Genomic DNA, 8,979 nt, shown 5'->3' on the forward strand with positions numbered 1-8,979 from the left:
TAAATAATTACTCATGGGTAAACAACAGGATAAGCAGCTTTTTCCTTTCCCTGTTGAAATATGCATTTCAGAGAATAACTGTGAGGTCAGTCAACAACTTTCTTTGACTGCCATTCCTAAACACTCTCTTCTTTTTTTTAAACTACTTCTTAGTGAAACTCTTCAGCATCGTTGCTGGTAAGTTCCACGTGCCAGTACCTGCCCAGACTCACCCAAATTACAGTGGGCAGTCGCATGGAGTTTGCTCACTGTGGAAAAATGCACATGCCCAAAGATCTGCCGAGTGCTGAAAGCCTGCAGCACTTCCTAGCATCTCTGATACAAGGTAGAACACCTTGCAGAGCTGTTTTTTTTTTTTTTTTTTTTTTTTTTTAACATGTTTGCAATGGATGTTCATTTATTTATCCACGCTGATTAACGTTTGAGATTTCTGTTGAAGTCGTGTGCTTTGCAGATGTGCGTAGTGTGGTCACAAATAACTCAGCAAAAGCAAGTTAAAATATGCCACCTACCTTCCCCGCTCCATTAGCCACTCTAAAGCTCCAAAGCCCTGAAGCTGGGATGTTGTATTTCAAACAAGTTATCTGCCTTTTTTATTTCAAAGCAAGTGTTTGCGTCGTTTACAAAGTGGGTTGATTCTCTGTTCCTAGTGGTGCTGTTCTCTCAATAGGAATCCCCTCTGTTGCTGTCCTCAGCATGGTTTATAACCTACCTACTATCAGTTTGCTGCTGATGTCCTTGCACTGGCAACAAATGCAGTGCATCCTTAGGGCCTGTGCTTTGCACACTGTTGTGAGGCACAAATTTAACTCGGGGCAAACAGATGTAACTTCTGTAAGTGGTTTTCGTGCATCTTGGGTTAATGACAGGCTTCATCGCATTTCTAGCTGGTGTTCTCAAGGCCACAGCTCCATCTAGTGGGATGCCAGCTGGTCTCTCTCATGCAGCTGGTTGGTTGTCTTTATAGAACCGTAGAATAATGAAGGTTGGAAAAGACCACTAAGATCATCTAGTCCAACCGTCCATCCCCTCCATGCCCACCAACCATACCTCTCAGTGCCACATCTACATGTTTCTTGAACACATCCAGAGATGGTGACTCCACCGCTTCCCTAGGCAGCCTGTGCCAGTGCATTACTTTTGTTATGTATTTATATTTTGTAATTGCCTCCAATCCCCAGCAAGGCACGCACATCCTTACAAAGGTTTAGAATTCCCTCTTGTGTTCAGCCCCATTTGTAGCTTAAGGTTCCTTAAAAACATCTCTGAGTGGTTTATAAATATTTAAATAAGATTATTGATAGAGACAACAAAATGGCATTTGTCCTTGCATAAATTCAGGTGTATTGCTGGGTTGTAGAGTGGAAAGTTTTCTTTCTTTGCTGTTTTCACACAGTTCTTTCCAAAGTATGATTGAAAATACTTTGTATGGAGTAACTCTGGCACAGTTTGCATAAATACCCGTTTCCTGGAAATTCCAGCAAGTGTTGGACACTAAATGAGGGAAATCAGGCCTCCAGGCTGTGGAATGTCTGAATGGAAAGCGGAGCTCCTGAATCTCTGATGCTGAGTACATTGCTACATGTGGCCGCAGTCAGATGTCTTCAGTGCAGCAAAGTCATTTCTTCCATAAGGGAGATGTCTGCAGTGCTGTTAATAATAATAATAATAATGAGTAACAATTGTCTGGATTCAGTGGCTGATACACTGAGCTCCTGTGTTTTCTGTACCAGAAGGTATTTTTTTACAATGCCTATTCTCTTTTATGTTAAGGGAGATGAGAATGGTTTTAAAAGTATCTTTTTGTTTTACTAGAGGTCTGTCGCTGCGAGTAGCGCATGAGAACGTGCACTTGTTATTATTACGTACAAGAAAATACAGGTGATTAAAGCTGCAGTTGTATTGGTCAAGCAGTACCCACCAGTCCAGAGCAGTGGTTTTTAGAGGCATCATTGCCTCCAGGAGAGGTTCAGGTTGAATGTTAAGAAACATTTCTTCTCAGAAAGATGCAGTGGCACAGCTGCCCATGGAGCGTTGGGGTCACCGACCCTGGAGGTGCTCCAGAACCATGGGGATATGGCACTGAGGGACATGGGCAGTGAGCATGGTGGGGTGGGATGGGCTGGCCTTGGGGGTTTGAGAGGTCTTTTCCAGCCTGAAAGATTCTGTGATAATGTGAAGGTCAGTGCCATTGTTTTTCAGTGGTCGTGGCGCAGTAGCATCTGTTATCTTAACCTCTCTCCTCGAGTAGGTAATAACTCGGAATTGATTAGAGAGAAAATGAGGTCAGAGCTAAAGAACTGCTGTCAAATCAATTGGATTTCATGAAGAATTAACTTTAGTAGCTCGGAAGTACTGCTTAATTTGCTGGAGAACAAAATCACGTATGCTCTTTGTTGCTTCTCTGCTCATTGTTTGTGCAGGGAGAGTGCAGTGATTGTCAGAATGTTTGCAGTGTGGAGGTGTGAGGGACGCAGAGTGCATTGCACAGGCATGCAGCTGCTGCTCTGTGCTTCACTGGATGTCAGCAGTGGCAATCACTGCTCCCTATGAACATGCCAGAAAGATACTGCTTGCATTAATTACCACCTTCCCATGGTGTATTTTGATGTATCAAAAAGGGAATGCATCTGCCTCAGCCACTGGGATTAGTGCACAGCAATGGCAGCTGGTTCCTTCAGCTGTGCCCTGTTGTGCAGGCATGGCTCCAATGGGCCAGCTTCAATGAAAGACAACATTAAGCAGAACTATTTTTTTTCAAGGCAGGTTGTGAGATGAGTGATTGTGGAAACACCTGAATTACTTCATATAAGGTTTGGGTTTTTTTGAGCACAATCATAAAGCTACATATCCTGAATAATTAGGGACTATGCTACTAATAAAACCAGACCCATCTCCCTTCTCTTCCTCCCTTCCAGCTTTTTCATCACTTCAGTTCACATTCAGTGCTTTCTTTTTCCCCACGCTTTATACTTTCAGCTACTATTTAAAGCAAGCAGTGAATCTGATCCTGTCCTGGTGTTTTTGTAACATGCTCCCTTGCTTTCTTTCAAAGCCCTCTCGCATGCAGAGCGTAGACCCTGTGATTTACGACTAACTCAACTCATTCATCCTCTTCTGAGCTCCAAGGTAACCTCATATGCTTTCCAGCTGGCAACTTGTGCAGGCCTTGCCTGAGAAGCAAAGTTTTCCACCGTGCTGCTTTAAGGATATTCTGTGGCTGAGAGCACACGTGGGGTTGCTGCATTTCTTCTGTCTCCCATCTCTGAGGTATGGCTGCTTTCTGGCTTAGCACAGCCCCTGCTTCCCCACCAACAGAACTGAGGTGGTGGAGGACATTTTTACTGTGAGGTGTTGTTACTGATGAAATATGGATGGTAATGGCTAATAGCCCTCACCTCTTGCACCCTTGTGGGTGCTGTGGTTTAGGCTGTGGTGTCTCGCCCCATCCCCATTTCCCAAAGAGCCCAAAAGCTTAGAGAGGAGAAGCAGCCCATGGGGCTGGCTCTGCAGCTGTGGTCCCATGGTATAAATGGGTGTTTATGGGCACCTCTTTTCAGGTGAGTCCACGAGGGGGCGAATTGAAGCCAAAAATCCCAATGTTGTAGTTGAGTACGGGGGAAAGATCAAGCTTAAGATAGGGAGAGAAGATGGGAAAAGCAGATTTGTGTGGAAGTGGGTACCAAGTGCTCAGCAATGAGAACTGAAAGTTTTCATCAGAAGAGTTGACTTCAAGTTTTGAGTGGCTGAGCATCTCTGACAAGAGATGTGTATCTCGTGTAAGTTCATGTGTCCAGCAAGGAAGGAGAGTGGATAGTCTGGACTGGAAACACAGAAAGTTACAGGATGCTCTGACTGGTTTGAAGTTCCAAACCTCTGTCCCTCTACCCCCTCCCTCCCCCCCCATTGTTCTACCTTACCTAGAGCAGGGTGCCCAGGGCCACATCCAGGTGGGTTTGGATATTTCCAAAGAGGAGATCCCACAACCTCTCTGGTCCCTGTATCAGGTTTCTGGCACTGGCACAGTACAGCAGTGCTGCCCAGTGTCTAGACGGAACCAGTCACTTGTAACTGTCTTCCAGCTTGTGCCCATAAAGGACAACACTGTGCTGAAGCTATGATGCACATCTTATTTCTTTTTTACAATCTATTTATTTATTCTCAAAGAGTTTCCTTTTTTTCTTCTAATTTGTTTGAAGGAAAAGCATTTCACAAGAGAAAGGAGGAGTGCTGTGCAGAAGGAATTGCTCTGTCGGGTTTTGTTCCAGCCCTGTAAGCACTGAGGGCCATTGCAAGCAATACCACCACATTCAAGGGCTTCCTCTGCTCAATTTGGTTTATTGTCTGCAGAGCAGAGGAGAATGTTTTTAGCTAGGGGTATTCCTGCAACCACAGATAATGTCTTCCTGGCATACAGGACTAGAGATGGGTTGCATCATCTGTACACAGCTCAGTTTCTTTGAACTTGAATCAGCCCCTCAGATATCCACAACTTTTTGACTCCCATCACTTGGAAGTTCATTCTTGTCTAGATATTGAATAATCTTTTAGGCTGTTAATGAATGACTTTGCTGCATTACCTGTGTATTATTGGCATGGACATCATACATTGTCTGCTTCTTCTCAGCAGCCTGTTATGTATTTGAAGGCTTCCCTTTGGACTTCCATCCTCTGGAAACTAACTTTGTTTTTCATCTCAGGTCAGATTTCCTAACACGGCCTCATTGCCATTGGGTTCTTTCCAGTTGATCCAAATCCCTTTTGAAATCAATGCCCAGCTTGGCTGGTGGACTCCACTTGCAGCTGCATGGACAGAATAGAGCCACATGCTGTGGTCCAGCTACACCTCCCAGGGATGGCTCATCAGAGACCAGCCATCTATTAATCTGTAGATAGCAGTGTGGAGTGATGTTATACAGGATAATATTACAAAGAATCACGGAATCATGAAGGCTGGAAAAGACCTCTCAGATCCTCAAGCCCAATCCACCCCTACCATGCCCACTGACCATGACCCTCAGTGCCACATCCCCATGGTTCCTGCCTGAACACCTGCAGGGATGGCTATTTCATCACCTCCCTGGGCAGCCCGTGCCAACACAAATTATAGTAGCTATTTTGTTTATCTTATCACAATATGAATGTCACAATATCCAGATGTTACTGCAGGGAAATCTTTTAACTATCATATAACCATCAAAAGAGTATAAAAGGTGGTAGTAAATACTTGGCCAATTGCAAATTCTCTTTTTTTAAGAGTCAAGCAAGAATGATAACACTCAAATACGTTAATTGGCCATAGAAACCCCTTTGATCAAGGTTACAACAATATGTTATAGCATGCTAACTATGCTGCTGTTACTACTACAACTTGAAACTTGCTCTCACTAAAGATAAGCAACTCCAGCAATCTACCAAACATTCCTACTTACCAAAATGAGGAACCTTTTGAAGAATAGCATCCTTGTCAAAAGGTTAACTTTCAGATATCAGGGTGCCTGCATTGTAATCTGGTTTGTGGCAATTCATTGTCTTTAGTTTTCTCAGCAGGAAGAGATGATTTGGATGGAACATGTTGGGCTGAGATATTAGGAGATCTGCCTCTGCCAGCCCATCACGAGGAGGCTTCTAAAAAGATCTTCGGACAATCTGGTTTACCCAAGAAATTTTGTGCTTCCTTGTCCCCCGCCTGCTCCCCCACTGTGCCTCCAGTGTCTTTGGCACAAAACAGGACATCAGAGGCACTGTAACGCTGTTAGCAATCAAGAGTGTGTCATTATGGCTCTCATTATTGGGTGGACTTCAACTCTAGATTGTGTGCTTTTGTCTTATAGCACTGGATTGTGTGCACTGGGGGCTGGCTCAGTAATGTGGCCAAGGCAGTGGAAATGGACACGAGTGGGCAGTCTCACCTGAGTCAATAGAACTTTTATACCTTTATTGCAACATTTAAAAGAGAAGCGGAGCCTTTCATTGCACGTAAGGTTAAGCAGTTTGGGTGCAACTGGGGGAAGCAGCTGTAAATGGGCAAAGGGTTACTGGTACAGCCCTCCTGTTTTGGAGCACATTCAAACTAAGAACTAGATCAGCATGCAGTGTCTTGACTTACCACTGATACAGTGCAACTGCATGCAGTGGGGGAAATTTTCTGCAGAACGTTTCTGATGGAGTACTGTAGTACTTATTTCTTTTTCAGTGCTTTTTGTTAGTTCAGTGAGACCCTGTATTACTGTTCTTAGCTTTGGCTCTTGGTTTGAAACTACACCAATACGACTGCAGTAGAGTGGCAGCTAGAAAATGCACAATGGAATTCATCAATGGCTATTGTATTTTTCCTATTTTAAAGGACAATTCTTGCATCCTTATGAGATGCATGACAGAGTAGATTCATTGTACTACAGTATTCACATGAACAAGTGAATGCCAAAGGCTTTTGCATGACTGAAGTTCTCAGGATAGAAACACAGGTCCTATAGAGAAGAAGATGCATTAGAATCTTGCCAAATACAACTTCCAAATACAAGGTATTGGAATCCTTTTAGGATATTTTAAACGCTTCTGTTGATCTGCACTGTTCTTGTATCATACTTGAGCTTGCTATCAATCTCATAAAACTGAATGTTAGTGAAAACGATGGGAAGATATTTTAATCACTTCCTCCATCGCCTTTCCTTCCCTTCTGCTTTTTTATTAGGCAAGATGGAGTGATACAATGCTCTTTATCTAATGAGGATAGAGCTGCAAGGTGCAAAGTGACTGGGTCTGAAAGCTGAAGCCTTTTCAGCAGACTTGGGCCACCTGGTGTGAATCAACTGATGAACTTGGCTGGCCTGTCCTTGGCCATATGTTATGCTACAGCTGGCTTTTAAGCTCTCTCCTTCAAAATAATGCTTGGCTGTTAATTATGTGAAGGTAAGCACACCATGGAGCTATCTGGGCAGATTTCATTGCTTACTCAGCCTACCCAAGATCATTCCTGTGTTTTCTCTTCATACTAAAGAACAAAACCTACTGTTTGGCATTGCTATGGTTATGCTCCAGTTAAGCTGGGCTTTGTAGGAGCCTATTGGCCTCTGGAAGTTTTCCAGTGTGGATTTTGAGATATGGTGCCCTCAGAATGCACCCTCTTTGTAAAGTATGAATAGAAGGCATCACTTGAGCTAAAAGCATTTCAGCAAATATCTTCATAATGGTTTTGGGAAAGTACTGACGGCTTGATTTTGAAGAGAGACAGGCAAACAGTTAGCTATGCTAAATATTTCCAAAGCTTTCAGGAGACCATTCATGGCAGAAAAGTTATGCAAGTAGCTTAAACACTTGCAGAGTTTCATTGTCAATTCTAATGTTTAATTTTAACAACTTATCTTGACTCCCAGTTAAACTGTAAGTAGTGCAATATATGATACAGCAACATATAATTAAAATTGACTTTATCTAGTGTGGCAAAATTCACTAACATCTTTTCCTTGTGTACAGATTTTTTTATGATGTATAGTAATGAAGGGGAAAGGTGGGGGGAACAAGATGGTTGTGTTTCCATCATTCAGTAAGTCCAACACTCCTGTTACCTCACAGAATATCACATGCATGGCACTCCTCAAATGATGAAAAGCACAGTTCTGCACTGGTGGAAACGATCTGCCCATTTAGCTGGAAAAAAACTTCAGTGACACAACCATACGAGACCGGTGCACTGAATAGCATTAGCTATGAGCAGCCTCCCCAGTGGCACATTTCAATCAATTCTTACCACAGTGTTAGCTGTGTGGATTTTGTGTTGGCAAGGATCTGTGTTTTGGCTCAGCCTTAGTGCAGCAGACAAATTTCTTGATGGAACTTCCCATTACCTTTGATAATACAGCTGGATTGATTGTTTGGGATTCTCTGGTACCCCTCTGTTTGCATGGATGGAAGGGCTTGCTTCCCTGGCAGAAATCTGGTGGCCTTGCTGAAATTCAGCACGTGCAAGGATGGAAGCCTTCCTTGTTCTCCCTGCAGAGCTTGTTGGACGTGTTTAAATGCTGGAGACCTTTCAGATGACAATATCCCAAACCAGTAATCTTGACTTTTCCATTATGGCTCTTTGTTTCTTCTGCTTTTTAACCTGTGAAATAAGATTAAATTCCTGCAAGAGACTTTTCTGGGCAGCACAACGTAGACATGTGCTGTGCCAGCCACCAAGCAGAAAGTTTGGGAATCATCTTGTACAAGTCGAGCTGATCATCAAAATGAGCGCTCATTATCTTAGGGAATCCACGCCTTTAATCCTGTTGGATTCTTTATGATTAAAAGCATTAAGTAAATGCAATGCTTTTTTTCCATGCAGAACTACAAGTGTTTCTCTGCAGAAGCGTGTGATAGAGACAAAGATGTGATAAAGACATGGGGCTGGAATTCACTGTGACAGGTAACGAAAAGGAATTCTTACTCTATTAGCAATTGATTTTCAAATAACACATTAAAAATAAGAATTAGTCACATTTTTTTGTATCCCATGTAATTTTTTTTTTTAAGCAACCCAGTTCGTCTTTCTCTTTGCATTTTTATGTTTAGTCACACGATAATTTTTTTAGATGCTGACAAAGGGAGGTACATAGGATGAAGTCCTTAATAAAGGTGTATTGCAGTGAGATAACTCACTTTGAAGGCTTTTGTGAAGTTCAGAAGGCATGGAAGGTCTTTGGAATTACATTATTGTTGTTAACGTGGTGAGAACAAGAAAAAAATGTAGGGTAGTTAAAAATACACAGGAACAGGACATCAAAGGAGTCGGAATGGCTACTCTCATTTAGACAAAATGATGTAAGTAGGCTAATTTTAGCTTCCTCTAGAACGACTTTCGTGTTCAACAGTTTCTATAAGCTGAGAAGTAGCATAAATGTTGAGCAATACGTTGTAAGTGAGCTGGTGCTGGGAATTACTGTGACCTTACTGAATGATTGGTTTCTTTCTTCTGAATACTGAAAGACCACAATGTCT

This window comes from Lagopus leucura, unplaced genomic scaffold (genome assembly GCF_019238085.1).
Source record: "Lagopus leucura isolate 7727_CA_CO unplaced genomic scaffold, USGS_WTPT01 Super-Scaffold_741, whole genome shotgun sequence".
In the NCBI taxonomy this organism is placed as follows: Eukaryota; Metazoa; Chordata; class Aves; order Galliformes; family Phasianidae; genus Lagopus; species Lagopus leucura.